Consider the following 22,524-nt stretch of genomic DNA (forward strand, 5'->3'; position numbering starts at 1 on the left):
CACATTTCTCTGTATGTTTTGAGGTGTACACAATAAACAAATAAAGCTGAATCCATGCTATGGAAACTAATCAGACTTCACAGAAAGAAATTATTTTCTTGTCTCTCTAGTTCACTCATGCAATGACACAGAATGACCTAAATGCTACAGGTTCCAAATATAAATGCTTTAATAAGATCTTTTTGCATTAGCATAACTGAACCATGGGTAAGATCGTAATTAAACCCTGCCTGGTGTATGTTGCCCTGTGCATCAGTGTACTAGTTATCCTTTTAACTTTTATCCACATAAATGTTATTACATAGTATCCAACTCCATAACAAGTGGTATGACACCAGCTGTACCTCGTTTGGTAAGCAGCTGGTCTCTTGAGTATTCATTAAAACTTTAGAATTGTAAAATCTTTCTAATCTCTTTGAAACAATGAAGTATGAAGAATTTACAATCTACATGTGCACAATGTACCTCTATAGTCAGAAAAGGGTTTATATAATTGGCAGATTTACATTTTGGCATCAATAGTGATTGAATAAATTATGCTTCTGAGAATACACAAGCAACGAAAGCACTGAAGTGCTTTAAAATTCATGTCTGCATGTTAATGGGATCACAGTAACATGCATAAACGCTAATGAAAATCAAGAGGCAAGCCGTCACACCCAAACGGCATATTGGAGGTCTGGATGCAAGCAGTCTACCAGCAAATTAACCATAGAAAAGGAGAGGATACAATAAAAAAGGACAAGTAGGCTTTGTTTCATTACATGAACAAAGAAGCAAATATATAGAATTAAAATATACTAAACAGGTTTTAATGTACAATAATGCTAACTTGAAAATAAATGTTATATGGCCTGGACTTACTTTAAGTTCAAAAATTACAGAAAATAGGCTGGTACTTTAGACAAAGATTATTGAAGATAATCACAAATAGCAAAATGCTCAGTATCATTTTTAGGACACAGCCTATTTTTAAGGATTTCAGTGTCTTCACACTGCCCTAAAGGCAAATGGGACAGTGTCTTTCAGTGTGGTTACAGTGCCATAATAATAGAAGTGAAGGTAACAGTGGACAGGCCTAGTTAGAACAATAGGCTCAAAGTGAAGATAGATTTGTATTGAATTAACATCATAACTCTGGTAGCTACCAACATGTTCTCGAACACATTGTGTATTTTGACAAACATTTTCCACCGCCTCGTGGAACAGACTCGGAACCTGTGCTCTCAGCCTTACTTCCTTTTGCCTTTTGTTTTCCCTGAGACTAAGCAATTAAGCCTCAAAGATTTAAAGTAATATCCAAGAAAGTAATTCAGATTTTCAGTTGTAAATGTCCTATCTTAAAATTAATAAGAGAGGTTGTTTCCAACTTTAATACGCTGAAGCTAGATAAGTTTTCAGTGGTTGGGTTCTTGTCCAATTTCAGAATAATTGGAGTGGGATTACTCCCCAATAATAAAACAGAAACACTGACTTGCAATTCTATTAACGTAGTAATCCTTTACATAGCATCGCACAAACACATAAGAAGTCAAAAATGGACAATCAGTCAAGGAAGATTATGAAGGTTGAAGAAAGTGATACGTTTCAAAGAGTATCTTCGGTGAATGGGAGAAAAATAGAGAACATAGAAGTAAAGATAAATAAGACTGAATCTTCGGCACTGAAACACCAGAGGGGCAGTTTTCAACAGTGGGATGGAAGGAATGGGTTATTACAGAACAGGAAACAGGACACTCTCTCTGAGATTGTGATGCACCATCAATAACTCACGCTGAGACTTAGGAAGTGAGATATCGGCTTTTATTGACTGAAGAACAACACTACATCCTGGGAAAATGAGGGAGAGCAGCAGCAGGCCACAGTCGCCTTTATACAGGGGTCTGTGGGAGGAGCCACAGGAGCAGTCAGCAGGGTCTGTGGAAGGAGCCACAGGAGCAGTCAGACAGGTATATCTAGTTCACCACAGATTGAAAAATTAAATACAGAAAATATGCAAGGTTTTTAAATCTGAAGTTGAGAATTTTTTAAATCGAGGAGTCTGGCAGAGCTGGAGCTAACTTTTAATTATAAGCCAAAATGATGGAATGATTGGGGCAGCATAGGAAAAACTTTGGCAATTGAGGGCAGAAGATTTGAAACTTGCCTTGAGATTATTGGGTTGTTATATTTACTCAGAAAATACTTCAGATAGAGTAATCAAGGCAGTTGGCATAGACACATTTAAGAAAAGCTAGGTAACTATATGAGGAAGAAAGAAATAGAAGACTATGTTGATAGCATTTCATGAATTAAAATAGAAGGAAGTTGATAAGGAGCATAAACACTGGCACAGACCTGCTGGGCTGTTTAGCTTATAATGACTATGTAAACGATTGTATTACTGGTTAAAATAAGACTGAGCTGAATTCAGTGCAGTGGTTGTCTTCCCTCATGTATTTATCTACTTTACAATTAGGAGATGAGCCAACAGCTTTCACTAATAGGTGGGCTAATTACTGAATTAATATCCAACATTAGCAATTACACATAGGAGGGTCATGTTGCACCTTGTTACAACCAAGTCTTCATTTATCCATGCCATGATTATCCCATACTTCCAGGAATGAAGTGATCTACCTCTGCACACAGGACAATTCATACCCTTCCAAAACGCTTCAGAATGTCTGAGTATCTCAAGTCCGCTAGTGACACATTATTGTGCAATTTACAGGAAGGCTCAAGTGCCTGGATAGGCCGAAGCCTGACCCACCGGAACCCATTTCAAATCTGTTTCATCATCATGGATTATGTGGAACTTGGAGACAATTCTAGGTAGAAAGACTTGTTGAGAGGTGAACGTGAGAAAGTAAAACAGAAGGATATACAGCCGAATTCTGATAAAGGGTCTTTTGACCTGAAAGGTTAATACTGTTTTTCTTTCCACAAGTGCCGTCTGATCTGATAAGCATTTTCTGTTGGTATTTCAGATTTCCTACAGCTGCAGCTTTATTTTCATTTCCTTGCATTGTGAACAGTAATATCAGCAAGGAAAGGCGGAGCTTAGTTAAGATGGCGCTAAACGGCAACTCCTTTGCTTGCATCTTTGGAAACAGCTATACTTTCATCTTTAATATCTCTATTTTTCCCTTTCAGGGTTCTTTTGAAGACCCTGACCTGGAGTTACACACTGACTTTGGTTCTTTGCGGGAATGGGACCTGCTCTCAGGGTTTCAATGCTGGCCATTATCTGACATGCTAAGGGCACGGCCTAAGAGTTCGGCTCGCCTTTGGAGGCCCAGGATGTCGGGGCTCTGGAGATGGGCAGATCGAAGGTCAGTGTCCCAACAGACCGGTGTGTTGTGAGCCGGAATATCTTTGGCTGTGTACCCAGAGACCAGAGATCTTTGGGCACAGAGCTTGGAAAAAACGATACAACAGACTTTTAACATCATAAACCAGCAAGTTGCTTGTTATGTCTCCCCTTTTGCTGTGAAGTGGAAACATCTGTTTCTCCTTTATTAGGGAGAGAGTGAGCCAGTGGTATGTCGAAAGCCGGGTGAACTATGTAGTCTTTGGGGTACTACAAGCCTGTGTCCTTGCTGTTGCCTTGCTCATGCTTGAGTGCTCAGTGTCGGGTGCCAATAAATTTTTTTTGCCGGTGGGGGGAGGGGGATCGTTGCTTGCTGCCGCTTACGTGCGGGAGGGAGGGGAGCTGGGGGGAGCTTTGGGGTTCTAACATTTAACTGTCATTTCATTCTTTGGGGCATTCCTCTGTTTTCGTGGATGGTTGCATTGAAAAAGCATTTCAGGATGTATATTGTATACATTTCTCTGACAGTAAATGTACCTTTGAAAACTTTGAACAGATAGAGTGATATGACTATTCATACTCAAGATCTGCAATCCTGCATACCCAGTTGTAAAGGTGGTGAACAATTAAAAACAACTAACACAAGAAGAATACTCCAGAAACAACTCCACCCTCAGCAACTGAAGAGCCTACAACGTTATTACAAGAAACATGGTTGAAGTGCTCACAACAATCTTCAAACAGAAGTGTTGTATATAAAATGTACCTTGGATCTAGGCTTTCCCTTGAGCTTCACAAAATCACAGGAGTTGTTCTTCAGCCATTTTGACTCATTGAACATAATACAACAATTGAGCATTGCAGGTCCAGAAGGGTAATAGCAGCCAATAATAGTTAACAATCTCGGTGATGTAATTTAATCATGAAATCATGATTCTCAGTAGCAAGGTCATTATTGAGTCTTTCATCAACAACAGTTTATTCAGTCACTATTGACTCAAATGTAATCAGAGCAGCCACATAAGTGCTGTGGCTGCAAGAGAGATAATGGGCATGCTGCAGTGGCTGACTCAACTCCTAATCTGCCATTGGCCTTTCACCTTCTACACTGTTCATTCATGAGGGAGCTGAAGAAGTTTCCATTTGTCCAGATAAGTGTGACTCATACATTATGAAAAGACACTAGATCGAAGTACAATGATAATTAAAACAAAATCAACTCTTCTGATTAATAATATTATCATCTCTGAGAGCCCACCATCAATATCTCGGTAGTTATTAATTATTCACCAGAATTCGGGTGGACCTCTCATCTGAGTACCATGGCTTCTGCAGCACATCGGAAGCTCAATATTATGTGCCAAGTAGCTAACTTCTTATTGTGTAGGCTTAAACACAATACTAAAATTAACAATGATTTCCAACGTGAATGAATTACTTCCTACTCACCTGGATTTTTCACCTTTGACAAAATTTTTTGACATGATTGAAGGCAAAATGATTGATACCACATTCAACATCTTAGATTATTGATGTATTATTTCTACAGAATGCAACATGTGAATGCAAATTACATACAAATCATATGCTATTCTCATCTGTATGTATGTTACTTTTCTTTTACAATAACATTCGAAGAGGATTGGATCTGCGTGTCCATGAAAAATAGAACATACAGCAAACAGCTGGGGAGGCAAAGATATGTTAGTTATGATTTCCGGACTACTCCACTCTGAAATATTACTTGGACATTCAATTAACTGTGTATATGATGCTGGCAGATTTATATTTATTGCTGAACCCTTGACATTTCAATCACAATGTTTTGAAAAATTCAAGGTCTTCCAGTGAAGGGCATCTGGGCTGTCCCTACCCTAGTGCCACCATTCATGCTGGATATATGCATCACCTTCTCTATCCCACTCAGGATGTCACACCTTGTCCTTGTGCTCAGAAAGGTTTACCCCTATGGTGCTGCATTGCTTCAGAAAGATTGCCACCTTCTGAAATATCTGCTCTCCTAGTTTGGTCTCCAGATAAAATGGAGAAGAGAGAAGAAATGGAGAAGAATTAGTATGGTGTGACAGAACAGACAGCAGCAGTTGACAGGCATCATGCTGGAGTGATTCTTCACCAAATTGATTGTACATCCATTATCTTGCAATAAGTGAATGGATATAAATGAGTGGACACAGATCTCTTCAATTTACATTCACTGAAGAAACCCAATCTCTGCATTTCCATTTATACCCCAAATCAGGAAGGCAAATAGATCTACCAAAGATGATCAAAATGAAAAATATTCTCTATTTTTAATGCATGCTCCCAGGCTTCAACAGAAGATTCTTGCAAAACAACCTACCCATCCATTGAACTTTCTCAAAAATGGGCTGACCAAGGTGTTTTGAGATTATTTGAAATTATCATCAAGGGCTTAGATTTAATAAAAAAGTACAAATAACTTCAGTTATGATTATATTTGAGGTCTCCTGTTAAGTGGCACTGTGTAATATTGCATTGCACTGTTGGTCACCCCCCTCTCTACCCCTCCTCCCCCCTGTAATGCTGCTGCACGAATAGCAATCAAAAACTAAATCTAACCTGTGAGCTGCTTATTGAATCTCCAAAGGGATCCATGCCATTTTATTGGAATGATTTTTTCTCGCTTTATTAAAGTTATGTGAAGGCTAAACAAGAAAAGGAGGAGTAAACAAACTTGCCACAGCAGCTATCAGACATGATATGAGCTAAGAGGGTCAGAAACATTTGGTGAATATTTTACTGAAGTAAGAAACCTTGGTTGGCTTTGTTGTGATCATTGTATTGTGACAGGTAAGACTGTCCTTTGTGGCTTGGACTTGTTTCTGCTTTATTGGTATATGCCAGTGGTTCCCAATGTGGGCAATAGAGCTTCCCGGGGCAGCAGGGGGGTGATAAAGATAAAGGGGGTGGTGGGGGTACTCAGTAATAAGGAGGGCAGCTGAGGGGTGCAGGCTTAAATTAAGAAGTGAATTACTTTGATCCAATTAAACACATTTGCAGGGTTTCTAATCAAAATGAGGGCACGGCTGGATTTTGTTTTGTTGGAGAGATTAGGCTAAATCGAGCCAGAGTAACAATGTGATGATGTAAGTGGCATCATGTAGTGAGTGGCAGATCCATTGGCCAAAGTTGCACACCGCACTTGGAATGGCATTGGTTGGTGTTACCGTATCCAGGAAAGTTGATAAGGTTAAGGACTGGTGTAGGGACTGGAGGGAGCGACATGGTATGAAAGTGAACATAGGGAAGGGCAGTAGTCACATTCTAATTTTTTTTTATCATTTAATGACTCATGGGACAGGAACAGGAGATTCTAGAGAAGGTTGAACAATTATGGGTTCTGGGCTGTGATGTTGTCTGTGCTTCATACAACATTTCAATGCTTATTGCTAAATCTAGAAAACCCCGTACAAATGGAGAAGAACTGATTCTGCTAGCAGTAAGGGAGGTTCTGAGTACAGTTTTACATAAGTCATCAGACCAAATGATTAAAACAATTGTGCTCAGTGACAATTCTGTTCAAAGACAAATAGATGAAAAGTCTGAGGATGTGGAAGACATATTGTGCAACATAGATAGGATGACAGAATTTGCTCTGCAGTTGGATGAGTCAACTTTGCCAGGCAACGAATCTCTGCTTCTTGGTTAAGTTCACTTCATAAAAGATGAAAGCATGGCACAAGAGTTGTTATTTGGAAGAGATTCCAAACAGACATGAAAGGGGAGTCAATATTTTGGGTTATTGAACAATTTTTCAAAGAGGTAGACATTCTGCTCACCGACATTCTCGTTTGTGCAACAGATGGGGCACCAACAATGACAGGATGCCACCATGGGGGTAATTAGTTTTTGAAAAATGCTGTACCTAACATATTAACCATTCCTTGTGTAATTCAGACATCTTCTCACAAAAAAACCCAAGTGACTAGCTGAACAAATCATCAAATACGATTATCACAGAGGTAAATAAAATCAAGTCCCATGCTCTCAATTTTTGACTATTTCAAGAGTTTTGTATTGAGAATGATGAAGAGTTTGAACACTCACTGTTTCACATAGAAGTCAAATGGCTCTAAAAATGAAACTGCCTGAGTTGCTTTATGCACTTGTGAAACTGTGATAAAATTCTTTGAAGATTCAAATAGTACCTTCTGCAATCAACTCAAGAATATTAGGTATGACATTGCTTATTTGTCAGAATTATTTGCAATGTTTCATAAAATCAGTTTTCAATTGCGAGGAAATTATGTGATTCTTATCAAAGTCAAATCAGTTGTCTCCACATTTCTGTCCATATTAATTCTTTTTAAGTGCAACATAGGCTGTCATGATCTTTTCCAATTTCCAAACCCATCTGAGTTGGAAGAGAAAGAAAGGATACCAGATGATGATCTTCAAGTATAAATTGCCCGCCAGCATGAGCTACAGTAAGATACGTCAGAGAGATTTCAGGATCTTAGAAACATAGAAAATAGGTGCAGGAGTAGGCCGTTCGGCCCTTCGAACCTGCACCGCCATTCAGTATGATCATAGCTGATCATCGAACTCAGAACCCTGTACCTGCTTTCTCTCCATACCCCCTGATCCCTTTAGCCACAAGGGCCATATCTAACTCCCTCTTAAATATAGCCAATGAACTGGCCTCAACTGTTTCCTGTGGCAGAGAATTTCACAGATTCACCACTCTCAGTGTGAAGAAGTTTTTCCTCATCTCGGTCCTAAAAGGCTTCCCTTTATCCTTAAACTGTGACCCCTCGTTCTGGACTTCCCCAACATCGGAAACAATCTTCCTGCATCTAGCCTGTCCAATCCCTTTAGAATTTTATACGTTTCAATAAGATCCCCCCTCAATCTTCTAAATTCTTCTCTCGATCCAAATTCCAGATTGGGTAATAAATTCATTCCTGAACACTTGCACTGAGGAATTAACAGGAAGGATGGAGAAAAATCTGATCCTGCTACAAGGTATTTTTGAGCTGAAGGTGAGCTTCATAAAATCGTATCAAGTCTTTTGATTGCAGAAATAAATCTCTTAATACTAAACTGTACCATGGAAAAAGGTCAAGATGTTCCTTATTGCTTTTCTAAAATCATATTTAGTGGAGCATTGTTTCAGTACAGTCGTCCAACTTCTTTCAAAGCAATGAAACACACTGCAAATTATTGAATGTGGGAATCTGAGCTCCTTCTGAGAGGCGTTCAACCTGATGTTAAGAAGCTGATATCACAACACCAAGCCCATCCATCTTCTTGAAAGCTGAAAAAGTAATGAAGTAGTGAATAGTTGAACTACAATGTACGCTCTAAAATTGTTGATGAAAATTATTTCAATGTAATTAAATAAATATTTTTGTAGTTTTAAATAGATTTGAATTTTTTTGCTGAATCTTTTACTGTGTGTCGTAAATCAAAATTCTTTGTGGTGTTTATGTAATGACTGGAAAGGGAGCAGGGTGAGTTTGTGGGAATGTGGTCTGGGAGCCAATGGGTGGTAACCCAAAAAAAGTTTGGAACCCATTGGTATATGCGGTCCATGATAAATAAAGTTTAATTTGACTTTACTGACGCTTTTGAAAACGCGTGTTTGATTATCTATGTTTGAGGTCTGAAACTTATTTGAATTTTGAATAATGATTACCGGTAAGTAATTTATTTTGATGAACATGTAACAAATAAAGCTAATCTTTATCTTTTAACTTTAATTATGCTATCATGTCAATTTATAAACTTCTGCATCTCAGCAAATAATTACTGGTTCCCATGAGAAAAAAAAATCAATTTTAAAGAATGGAACATTATGACCTTTTTTATTTTAAACACTGAAATAATGAAGGCAGGAGTTCAAGATCATTAAAAAACAGGGGTTCACCTAATTAGTTATAAAATGATGCACACTTATTAGGATGATCCAAAATGCTTCATAACTAAGTTTTTTTGTGATATGGTTCCTATTGTGATTTAAGAAAAATGGTAAGTCATTTACACACTGCAAACTCCTATAAATAGTCTTGGGCTTATTACCAAATAAGTCATTGTAATATTTGTTTTTAAGTTGATGAACGTACTATATAAAATCTAGATGTCTTTTAACATTATATATGATCTAAATTAGAATCAGTTTAAAAACATTTAAAGTGAAACGATCTAACTATTTTTGAAGTTTCAATAATAAGTTACTTATAGAAATATTCAAGACTCTTCCAAAAAAGCGGTACATTTTTCCCACAAGGCATAGAAGTTAACTGTTTCAAACGCAATTTGATTGAATTTTACAATGTGGTAATAAATATATTGATAAGGGTTTTGATATTGATGTAATTTAAATGAACCCAGCAAAGACATTTGACAGGTTCTCACTTGGGAACTAGTCCAAGTTGAGAAAACAGATTCAAAATTTGCTTGGTAATGGGATGCAGACGGTATTAGGGAAAGGCAATTTTTGTGATTGGAACCTGTGATCAGTGGGGTATCACAGGAAGTCTTACTGTTTGATATACATTGCCAATCTGGATCTAAGTGCAGTGGGTATGGTTCAAAAACCATGAAAATTAGCAGTGACATGGCCTACACACATTGGTGAGAGCTGACATAGACCGTGACCACTTTGCTCCGTTTACAATAAAAGATTTCCTTGTGTTGCACCATATGAATTCCAAACTGCATTCCCATTCTGTCAGGTCAGCCATGGCCATCGCTGGTGCTACAATAAGACCACGCTCAGGTTGGAGGAGCAACACCTCAAGTTCCTTTTGGGTAGCCTCCCGCCTGATGGTGTAATAGGAAGTTGGGGAATGGGGAGATTAACTCAGAATGGAAATTGAGTTTGCAATTAGATCAGCCATTATCTTACTAAAGAGCAAAACAAACTCAAAGCACTGAGCAGCCTACACCTGCTCCTAATGCATACGTTTGCACATCTGTAATATTTCAAGACAATAAATTACATCGATTCACATGAAAAATGATTAAGGGAATTACTTTGTTATTACTTTGAAAACTAAATTAACCATACACTGAAAATGATTAGATAAGATTATTTTGAATGGTTTATATATCCATCAAGTAAAATAATTACTATAACCATTTGTTATATACAGCTAACAAAAGATACATATCTGGTTGTTTCTTGAAATAGCTAATGACACTGAATACTTTTAAATGCAATTAAATTTAATCAATCAGATTAGCTAAAATGTGCAATCTAACTAATCATATTAGTATAATATTTGATCTAGACCTGAACCACAGACTAAACAAATTATATTTTACATATTCCCAATGGGTCTGGATGTTTCAGAGTTGTTGAACTTTAAAATATTATTATATTATTTTTGTTACTTATTGCTCATTAATTGCCCATGGTTTTCTGTAAACTCATTAGCATCTGACTAACAGTGGTATGACTAAACTCTTCATGATTGCTCACGCAGCACTTTCTTTGATTCCCCTTATTGTCTTCAAACATCTTAAATGGGAAAAATATTGAAGGCATGTTTTCCAAAGTAAGTAGTTGAACAATGATTTACCAATAGGCACAGGGAACTGCAGACACGATAGACTACCAATATTGAAATCTGGCATGAAAAAGGAATGGCTGCAGAAACTCAGTGAACCATTCAGCATTTTGAGTCCGCAGGAAGCGTCTTCACATGAAATGTTAACTGTTCATTGCTCTCTGCAGATGCTGCCTGGCCTGCTGAATTCCTCCAGATGCTCATTTCTTTTTATTTCAAGAGCGGCATTTCCCAGACTATTAACTTCGGTGTGATTGGTTCAAGGTTTCTAATGTAATGAATGCAAGACATTATGTTCAACTTAGCTCTTCCAACAAAATTGTTTAGGGAAAGTCATGTGTCCAAATTTTAAATTAAAGGATGTCAGGAGTAGGCTGGAAATCGGGGTAGCTGTTTACCGTAAAATGGTACATCTTTAATGCATCCTACTAAGTTGTGTGCTATGTACTGATTCACTGAATTCTGTCAAACAAAATCTGGATCTGCTTCTACCTGGAATAGAGAGAACGTTACATGAACTCATCAGGGCCAGAGTGAGTTCTTGAACTGGTTTTGATTGCCAAAATTAACGTTATAGGAAATTACAAGGTTTTATTTCCTCAAATTGGCTAAGATAGCGAGGTCACAATGTAAATATAGATATGGAATGTCATACGCCTTATCTTAATATGCCCTTGTGGAACAAATAACAGACTTTTCCTCACTGTCTACTTCTTGAATAACTTATTCAAAGTGTCAGTCAACCTACCTAAAAATCTTATTCAAATCATTGGCTTATGTCTCTCCTCTTGCTTGAATAATTTTGCATAGCTTAATGGAATGCTCTATGTTCAAACCATCTCTGCCTTTCTGTATTAGATTTATATGAGGCTGCCAGCTTTCAGTACAAAAGATGTGAGATACGCTAGTCTTGACATTCAATTCCGTGACACTTTTTTGAATCAGCTTCTTTTTTATGGTTCCTTCCTAACAGAATGTTTTTTCATGTCTTGGTGACCAAGATAATCACAGTACGCAAGGCACAGTCTGACTAGGCAGTGCACTGCTTTAGCAGATTGTCTTCTAAAATAGATTGCACTAACTTTTATAATCAACCATTTCTGAAGTAGCTTCCCCATATGGAAAAGCAAAGCTGCTGTGGATCAGAAGCTTTGTGTTCACAAGTGCCATTTTTACTTAATGTCACAACAATTTGTTACATTTTTCCTTTGCTTATTTATGAGAGGACCTGTATTGAGTCCAGCACTAGGAGGAGGAAAACAAGCATAACAACAGTTCCTATGGAGCTGCACCTTTTAGGATGTGATTATTTAACTCAAAGTGACTCTGTAGAGAGAAACACGCAGTTTTAATCTTCTGCAAGAATGCATGTAGTTAAAGTATGCTGATCAGACTGTTGTCAATTCTGTGAGTGAGACAACATAAGTTGGAGTAAAACCATGGAGGAAGTTAAATAAAAATGGTGACAGGAAATAGAATCTGCTCTCATGTGTTGAAGGAGTGAAAAAAGACAATAATATGTTGAGTTTGTTAATTAAAAGTTACACAAATGCAATCATTTGTTCTTTGAGGTTAGCAACACAAATGATTCCAATCGATTAGAAGGACGTGGAAGCTGCAGTGTTGAATGAGGTTGTGATTTTAATTTCCTGTGTCTGTGCTGACCCTGAGTTAAATTCATCTGGCACAGATTTTCATGTGAAAGGTGCTCTCGTGCAATCAGATCTGGTAGGTATGTCCCTGGCTAGTCTTGCCAATGTACACTGATGGCACCCAGCAGGTCAGGCACTATCAGTGAAAAGAAAATCAGAGTTAACATTGTAGGCTGAAGACCCTTCTTTAGAAAAACCATGCAGATGCTAGATTTGCTTTTCTTCAAAACATAAATGAAACAAAAATGTCGGGCTACATGGGAAGGAAGGATTAAATTGATCTTCACCATCCTCATTATGTGTCGTGTCATATGACATCAGTGATCGTGGTCTTCCATCCATCTTTAATCGGAGGATTTCTAACAAGATCTTCACCACGTTTGCCTGTCCATCCCTTGAGGTAACTCATGAATGTCATGCACTATTGACCGCAGCTTTTTCTTCCACCAATTCTTCCCGTCACTGCCAGATGTTCAAGCTTCTCTTTTCTCAGTACATGTTCCAGAAACTCCAGCTGCTGCTTCCTGATTGATGATGTCAGTTCTCTTCTTATACCAGCTTTTTGCAACACTTCCTTCCATGATATTTTCCTCATTTCTCTCAAAATTCACATTTCTCCAGCTTCAAGTCTTCCCTCATTTTGCTTTGATATTGTCCAACATTCCCTTCCATGTGTGTGTGTGTGGAATGAATGTAGCACTGCAACACTCTGTGTTTTGTATCCATAGAAATTATGTTATTCTTCAGTATTTTGCTCAAACACTTAAATGTGCATTTAGCAATTCCAATCCTGTTAATTTAAACATCAGCCCTACTATCCGATATCATCATGCTCTCTAAGTGATTGAGCTTTCATGTACGTTCAATTGTTTCAGTTTGCATTTCTGTATTTCATTCTTCTTTGTGACAACCATACATGTGGTCTTCTTGCAGCTGATGGTCTTTCCTCTCTTCTCACTTTCATTGACGATTTTATCTAGAACAGTTTTTCTTGGAGCTTAAAAGTAGCTATCAGCATTGTGCCGTCTGCGCATCCGATGTCCAAATACTGAAAGATCTTTATAAGCTCTTCATGTCTCAACTTATCAAAAGCTTTGGTATAATTGATGAAACATAGCTATGATCTTTCTGGACCTCCATGACACACTCACAAATCATTCTAAAGATGAAGACTACATTTTGTGTTCCACTATCTTCAATGAAGCCACACTGCTCTTGCGCGACTCCGGTTTCATGCCTTTTCTTGCTCTCATCATGGTGATTTATAGCAGGACTTTCACAACATGACTCATCTAATCATCAAACTAATTGTGTGATGTAATATGCATTCAATTGCTCTAGGACTTGCTCATTTCCTCAGATATTTCCCTGCTATCATATATTTCATTCAGCAAATCTGTCAACCTTTCAATCCCAAAATCTTCCAGGGCTTGAATCATTTCTATAGCAATGCCATCTGGTCCTAACGTCATTTTCCCCCAATGTTGTTTTAACTTCCGATTTCATAATCAGTTGGCCATCCAGGTTCTTAGTAATTATTGGCTTCTCTCTTCTCATATCTTCAAGCAAGTTGGCAATGTATCCAGACAATCAAGCCAGTATATCTGTTTTTCCATGAGTATCGATCCATCTTTTATCTTCAAACACCCACTAGATTTACAAGAATTAGCACCCATGAGTGTCCTCACCTTTTTCATTTTTCTCTACCTCTTCACATTCTCCATTTATCCATTGTTCTTTCACTTCCCTACATTTTCACTTGATTTCTTTGTTCAAAATCTTATACGTGTCACTGTTCTTCTTTCATTAGATCCAGAATTTCATCTGACTTCCATTTTAAGCTTAGACAGTTTAAATAAGTCTCTGGGTAATACCAAATTTTAACCTGGCTTGCCTGAAGATCTGGACATGAAGTGAAGAACAGAGTTGAAACTCTGACAGTGGAGACAGTGGTTGAAGTTTAAAAGGGTGGATCTGTCTAATGAAGTGATAAGAGAAAAGAGACGAAGGTTAATATTAGAAGTTAAATTGTTGGCACAATATCGTGTACTGTACTCTAGGGCTCTATGTTCTATGTTCTAAAACCAATATTTACCAAGCTCCCCTCTAATTATGAGCTTTCTAGCTATTTCCTAATCACTCTCAAAATGTCAATACTGAAATTCATCCCAATTAAGGTCAATTGCACTGTACCTCGGAGTTGTCTAATAGTATAGCCATAAACACTTGAAGAAATTTGAACCATATGTGAAGCATTGTTATTTGCAGCACCAGCTAAAGTAAATGCAAACGAGTACAATCTCAGTCTGAAGAAATGGAAAAACTAACTTGCAATTATTTGCAGCAGAAAATAACCTTTGTTTAACAATTCTTCTTGCCTTTCTGTATATCCAGAATTATATTGTTTTCCGGGTGCTTCTGACAAGATGCTGTTATGAGTAGAGCAAGAAGCAGGACAGGGGCCAGTGAAGTCAATAAGCAGAAACTTAATGGCCGAAGCAGATGGTTTAGTGCCTCCATCCGGCTTTTGAACGGATCCAGGGTAGAAGGGAAGCTGGCCAGGTTGATAGAGAAGCCGCCCTAGCAGTGAGTAACAGGTAAGCAGAGGTTAGTCAGAGTTAAAGGACAATGTGCCCTGCTACAAGACCATAAAACACAGGAGCAGAATTAGGCTACTAAACCCATCGAGTCTGCTCCACCATTCCATCATGGCTCATTTATTATCCTTTTCAACCCCATATTCCTGCCGTGTCCCCATAACCTTTGATGCCATGATAAACAAAGAAACTACCAACCTCTGCTTTAAATATACACAATGACTTGACCAGTACAACTGTCCTTGGCAATGAATTCTACAGATTCACCACCCTCTGACTAAAGAAATTTCATCTCATCTCTGTTCTAAATGAATGCCTCTATTCTGAGGCTGTGCCCTCAGGTTCTGGACTCGCCTACTATAGGAAACATCCTCTCCACATCCATTCTTACTAGGCCTTTCAGTATTCAATAGGTTTCATTGAGATCCCCCCTCATTCTTCTAAACTCCAGCAAGTACAGGCCCAGAACTATAGATCAAATGCTCCTCATACATTAACCTGTTCATTCCTGGAATCTTTCTTGTTAACCTCCTCTGAACCCTCTCCAATGGCAGCACGTCATTTCTTAGATAAGGGGCCCAAAACTGCTCATAACTCTCCAAGAGTGGTCTGATCCATACCTTATAAAGCATCAACATCACATTCTTGCTCCGATATTCTAGTCCTCTTAAAATGAATGCTAACATTGTGTGTGCTTTCCTTACCACTGACTCAACCTGCAAGTTAATCTTAGGAGAATCCTGCACAAGGTTTCCCAAATCCCTTTGCACTTTTGATTTCAAAGTTCAGCCTTCAAAGTAAATTTATTATTAAAGTACATAGATGTCACCATATACAACCATGAGATTTATTTTCTTACAGGCATATTCAATAAATTCATAATAGAATAATAACCATAACAGAATCAATGAAAGACTGCACCAACTCTGGTGTTCAACCAGTGTGCAAAAGACAACAAACTGTACAAATACAAAAAGGAAGAAATATATAAATAAGCATTAGATATTGAAAACATGAGATGAAGAGCCCATGAAAGTGAGAAAATAAGTTGCGGGTACATTTCAATGATGGGACAAATGACGTTAAGTGAAATTGTCACTTCTGGATCAAGAGCCTGATGGGTGAAGGATAATAACTGTTCCTGAACTTAGTGGTGTGATTCCTAAGGTTTCCGTACCCTCTTAGTGACTGCAGCAGTGAGAAGCAAGCATGTCCTGGGTGATGGGGGTCACTGATGATGGGTTGTTGCTGTCCGGTAACAACTCTTCGGGTAGGTGTGCTCACTGGTGGGGAGGACCATATCCACCACTTTTTGTGGGAGATTTGTACCAGATTTTTTCAATACCCCTGTTCCCGCCACCCCGTTTGTCAGCATTTTTGAAATGTGTAGAAGAAGGAACAGTACTTAAAGCCCTTAAAAGTAAGACTGAGGTAAATCTCTTTTCATTGTAGCTTTCTTCTGATGGCGATGCTGTTGTCGGGAGGACTGGGGTTTGTTCCTGGGCAGCCTTGTTCATGAAACCATATTACACTGGCCGGCACAGATGGAATTCATGGCCATATTCTCAGATCCTACACCACTGGCAGCAAAGGGGGATAATTTATCTCCTATGAAAGGTAGTCAACACAATAATCCCTGCCTGATGACAGCTCCAATAGATCCTCAAGGAGAAACAACAAAATTAAATGCTCATATGCTATTGCAAGTGAGATGATGATCAATAAAAAGTTAAAAAGCCTTTTTACACGTTTTCTCTTTATTCATTTTTGTGACCTGGGTGCCATCGTTCAGGACAAAATTTATTGGCCATCTCTAATTTCTCTTGGGAAGACAGCAGTGGCTCACCTCTTGAACTGCTGCAGTTTTTAGTGAAGTTACTCTGACAGTGCTTTTGGGTAGAGAGTTCCCAGATTAAGATTCAGGGACAAATCAGGAAAACCAAGATTGTGCACAGTTTGGAGTGGAAACTTTAGGGTTGTGTCTCTATGTGGCTGCTACCCTTGTATCTCTTGATGGTAGAAGTGGAAGGTCTGAGAGGAACTGTGGGAAAAGCATGTGTGAGTAACTTCAGAATATTTGTAGATGGCACACATTATAGCCATTGTGAATCTCTCCAGGAATTGAATGTTTACAGACGGATAGGTGCCAATCTAATGGGCTGTTTTGTCAAGAGTAGTGCTGATCTCTTTGAGTTATTGAAGCTGCTGTCTTTCAGGCTACTGGTACATATTTAGTCACCCTTATGCTGGTGGAGAAGCCGTGGGATGTCAAGAGGTGAGCCACCCATCGTATGATAGTCAGAGTCTGACATGCTCTTGTCGCCACAATATTTAAGAGGCTCCTCCATTCGAATTTCTGAACAATGGTAACTCCCAGGTTATTGATGGAGGGGGAATAGGAAATGGCAATGTAATTGAATGTCCAGGGATGCTCTCTTGTTGAATGTTGGAGATGACCATTGTGGCATGAATGTTTTTCTTCTTATCAGTACATGGAGACACAAGAGAATGTGGACACAAGAGCAATAAACGATCTTCTGCAGGAAGTCAATGAGCTGGGTTGACCAGCATCTGTGGGAGGAAAGGAATTGTGGAAACCCACATTGATCAAGCCTTACAAACACATGCCTGAATGTTGCCTATGTCTCTCTGCATACCTGCCTGGGCTGTTTCATTTGCTGAGGAATTGTGAATGGAATCAAATTCCTTGTTATTATCAGCAAACATTCTCACCTCCGATCTTATGATGAAGCAGCTGAATGTGATTTTACCCAGGACACTACCGTGGTAAGATACTACAGTGATAATTAGGGACTGTGATGGTTGATCACCAGCAGCCTCAACCATCTCAGTTTTGCCTCGGTGCCCTGATACCACTCTCATTCAAATGCAGCTTTGACTTTAAAGGCAGTCACTTTCATCTTCCTTCTGGAATTTAGCTCTTTGGTCCATCTAAGAACCAAAATTGTAGATGAGGGCTCCTGCCAAAACTCAAGGTGGGAATTGGTGAGTAGGTTATTGGTATAACAGTTACATAGAAACATAGAAAATCTACAGCACATTAAAGGCCCTTCAACCTACAATGTTGAGCTGACCATGTAACCTACTCCTAGAATTGCCCTACCACATAGCCCTCTACTTTTCTAAGCTCCATGTACCTATCTAAGAGTCTCTTAAAAGACCCTATTGTATTTGACTCTACCACCTTTGTTGGCAGTGCATTCCATGCACCCACTACTCTCTGTGTGAAAAACTTAACTCTGACATCCCCCTTGTACCTGCTTCCAAGCACCTTAAAACTATGCCTCCTCATATTAGCCATTTCAGACCTGGGAAAAAGCCTCTGACTATCCACATGATCAATGCCTCTCATCATCATATACACCTCTATCAGGTCACCTCTCACCCTCTGTCGCTCCAAGGAGAAAAGGCCAAGTTTACTCAACCTGTTCTGATGAGGCATGCTCTCCAATCCAGGAAACATACTTTTAAATCTCCTCTGCACTCTCTCTATAGCATCCACATCCTTCTTCTAATGAGATGACCAGAACTGAACAACAGTACTCCAAATGGGGTCTGACCAAGGTCTTATATAGCTGTAACATTACCTCACAGCTTTTGAGCTCAATCCCATGGTTGATGAAGGCCAACACACCATACACCTTCTTAACAACACTGTCGACCTGTGCAGCAGCTTTGAGTGTCCTATGGACATGGACTCCAAGATTCACCGATCCTCCACACTGCCAAGTGTCTAACTATTAATATTATATTCTGTCTTCAAATTTGACCTTCTGAAATGAACCACTTCACACTTATCTGGGTTGCACTCCATCTGCTATTTCTCAGCCCAGTTCTGCATCCTATCAATGTCCCGCTGTAACCTTTGATAACCCTCTAGACTATCTACAACACCCCGAACTTCTGTATCATCAGCAAACTTATTAACCCACCCTTCTACTTCCTCACCCAGGTCATTTATAAATATCACAAAGAGGAGGGATCCCAGAACAGATCCCTGTGGAACACCACTGGTCACTGACCTCCATTCAGAATACGAACCATCTACAACCACCTTCTGTCTTCTGTGGTTAAGCGAATTGTAGGTCCACAAAGCAAATTCTCCTTAGATCCTATGCCTCATAAATTTCTAAATGAGCCTTGTGTGGGGAACTGTATCAAATGCCTTACTGAAATCCATATACACTACATCCACTGCTCTACCTTCATCAATGTGCTTTGTTACATCCTCAAAGAATTCAATCAGTTTCATAAGGCAAGACCTGCCCTTGACAAAGCCATGCTGACTCTCCATAATTGTCTCTCCAAAAACTCAGTCCTGTCTCTAAGGATCTTCTTCAACAACTTGCCCGCATCTGAAGTAAGACTCACCGGTCTATGATTTCCTGGGTTATCTCTACTCCCTTTCTTGAACAAGGTAACAACATTTGCAATCCTCTGATCCTCTGGTACTTCTCCTGTTCCTATTGATGATGCGAAGATCATCACCAGAGGTTCAGCAATCTCCTCACTCGCTTCCCACAGTAGCCTGCAGTATATCTCATCCCGTCCCAGTGACTTAAACGACTTATTACCTTTCAAAAGCTCCAGCACGTCCTCTTTCTTAAAGTATGTACAGTCAAGCATTTCAGTCCACTTTAAGTCATCCCCACAATTGCCAAGGTCTAACTTAATTCACAGAACTTCAATGATGTTGCTGATGATGGATAGAAGACTGACTGGTCAGTAATTTGCCAGATCGGAATTTCCTGCACTTTGTTAACAGGACATACACAAGTAGTTTTTCACGTTGTTAATTGTCACATTAACTCCACCATGGACAGTCCCAAGCCCATATGTGAGAGGAGAAGGGCTGGGCACGTGGCCAGCTACCACATCCTGTAAAAACCCAGAGCTACAGAAACTCCAAAGACCTCATCACTGAGAGAGGATGGATCTTCGAAGATGGGCTACACCTGAGAGCCTCTTGAAATACGGCCCAGGCCAGAGGACTCTGAAGAGTGCACTACGCCGTAGTAGGGCGATGGGCTTAAGTAAGAAAGTAATCATCACATTGTTTGGTGATGTTTTATGTCTGATGTGAAAATTCTGAATCTATTGTCATTTCAAACTCTAATTTGAGAATTTTATTTTCCTTTTTCAAATGCATTTAAGATCAAATACATTTTTTAACAACAAAGTGGACTACTTTCACACTTATTTTTACCCTCCAAAAGCTCTTGGGAAGTGATGATTCTGTATCAGATCTGCTTTGTTTCATACAGTTCCAGTTCCTGCAGAACTGAAGCATCTTGGTCCATAGTGTCCACTGTTTCCTGATGAACGCCTTTGGCCCAAAATGTCAACTATTATTCTCCTCCAAAGGTGCTGCCTGACTTGCTGAATTCCTCCAATATTTTCTGTATTTTGCTCAAGTCTTCCAGCAGCTGCAGAATCTTTTGTGTTTATGAAATGTATTATTTATTAGATTCGGTGGATTTTGGTAAGTCTAAGTGAGAAACATTTTTATTAAACTGAATGTTCCAGACTGGTGAGTCTGAATACAAAATTACATGCTGCTGGTATATCCAACTTATGTCAGACTTCTTGAGGAGGTAAACAAGTTGCAAGTATTAAAAAGTCATACTTTGTTATTAAAATGATATACTGATAGCTCACGGGAGAGAAAGGAAATTGCACCGCAGATGAGTCAAATGATTTCCACTTCATGAAACATACTATGGTATTGTTGTTAATATTCCCATCCAAGATTCTGTGAAAAGTAGTAAATAAGAAGCTACACTTGGTTATTTAAGGATTGGCCCTCAAGATTTATCAGTAAACAAAATTAAATGAGCTATTTGGTCTGGCAATATTCCATGGTAGACTCTTTCTGGGCTGTTCGGCTGGGAAAAAAGTACACAATACCAAGATGAAAAGAGGAAAATTGCTTAGATACCAACCCCATCCAGTGATTAAGTGATTTCTTGAACAACTGTACATATAGGGGATAGTTAAAGAAGATTTGCCAAGTACTGAACTGGGGTGACAAAGACTGAGGCAAAGATAGAGGATCTGAGGTCTCCAAAGTCTACAATGCCAAAATACAGCACTGAAATCCTGAAACATCTGAAATGGAAACAGGAAATTATCAAGGAACACTTGGAAAAGGAAAGATTTGGATATTTCAAACCAGTGACCTTTCATCAGAATTGAAAACCGTAACCCTGGATGTACAGTAATTGTTATGGAATGAGGAAGGATATATGAAGCCAAGGTACAAATCAGCCATAATAGCAGAGTTAAGATGAAGGATGAACAACCTACTCTCCTTCCCTTCACTTTATTTGGATAAAATTTGTAACGTCAGGGTTCAGTTACATATCTTCTGTGATTAGAAGACTTAGTTGCAGTCTTTCTGTCTAATCGGCAGTAGTAATGCATTATTATTATAATGTCTTCCAGAATTTTCTAATTTGATACAAATGTTCTCTATACAGATTTTATAATGTTAGAGAGATCTCTTGCTTTTTCAGTACTGCATATCATAAAGGAAGAATATATCATTTATTTTACTGCTTTTTAAAATGTACTGACATTTTAATAAATCTGTTTATCTTTTGTTCCCTCTATCTTGGCACTCTCATGTTTGCATCAGAAGACTGTAAGTATAAGCTGAGCTTCAGTGGTATAAGGTCATAATCTATGTGAACACTTCACAGCCATTCTGAGGGAGTGCCTCACTTCGAGAAATGCTTCTTTTTATACTCAGTACTGTATCAGTCAACCCTCAAACTTCACTGCACTTTCTGTGGGCAAATTATCAGTACTCCAGGCAAAATGGATCTTTAAATGACAGTGTAAGTATTATCAAGTCACAGCAGTTTACAGTGCCACCCACAGAGTGCAAGTCATCCAATGAAATTTCTTACAACAACGACTATAGTTCAAAATTGACTGACCTACAAAAGGCAACATGCAAGTGGAAGTATTTCTTTCCTATGGGACTTGTCCATCTGCATTTGTATTATTCCTTCAATTCCTGATGCTGTCTTCTATTGCAGGCCCAATGACTGATAGAGAGCAAGGAAGAAGTCTGACATAGCAAGGAAGGAATGGTGGAAATAGCCATACTTCTATGAATCATATGAGGATACAGCTGCCGAGACAGTGATGTAAAAATAAAAGAGAAGAAGTATAACATAGCAAAGATGAGCGGGAAACCGGAGGACTGGGAAGCTTTTAAAGAGCAACAGAAGATAACAAAAAAGGCAATATGCAGAGAAAAAAATGAGGTACGAAGGTAAACTAGCCAAGAATATAAAGAAGGATAGCAAAAGCTTCTTTAGGTATGTGAAAAGCAAAAAAATAGTTAAGACCAAAATTGGGCCATTGAAGACAGAAACGGGTGAATTTATTATGGGGAA

This window comes from Hemitrygon akajei, chromosome 13, assembly GCF_048418815.1.
Source record: "Hemitrygon akajei chromosome 13, sHemAka1.3, whole genome shotgun sequence".
NCBI classification, from domain to species: Eukaryota; Metazoa; Chordata; class Chondrichthyes; order Myliobatiformes; family Dasyatidae; genus Hemitrygon; species Hemitrygon akajei.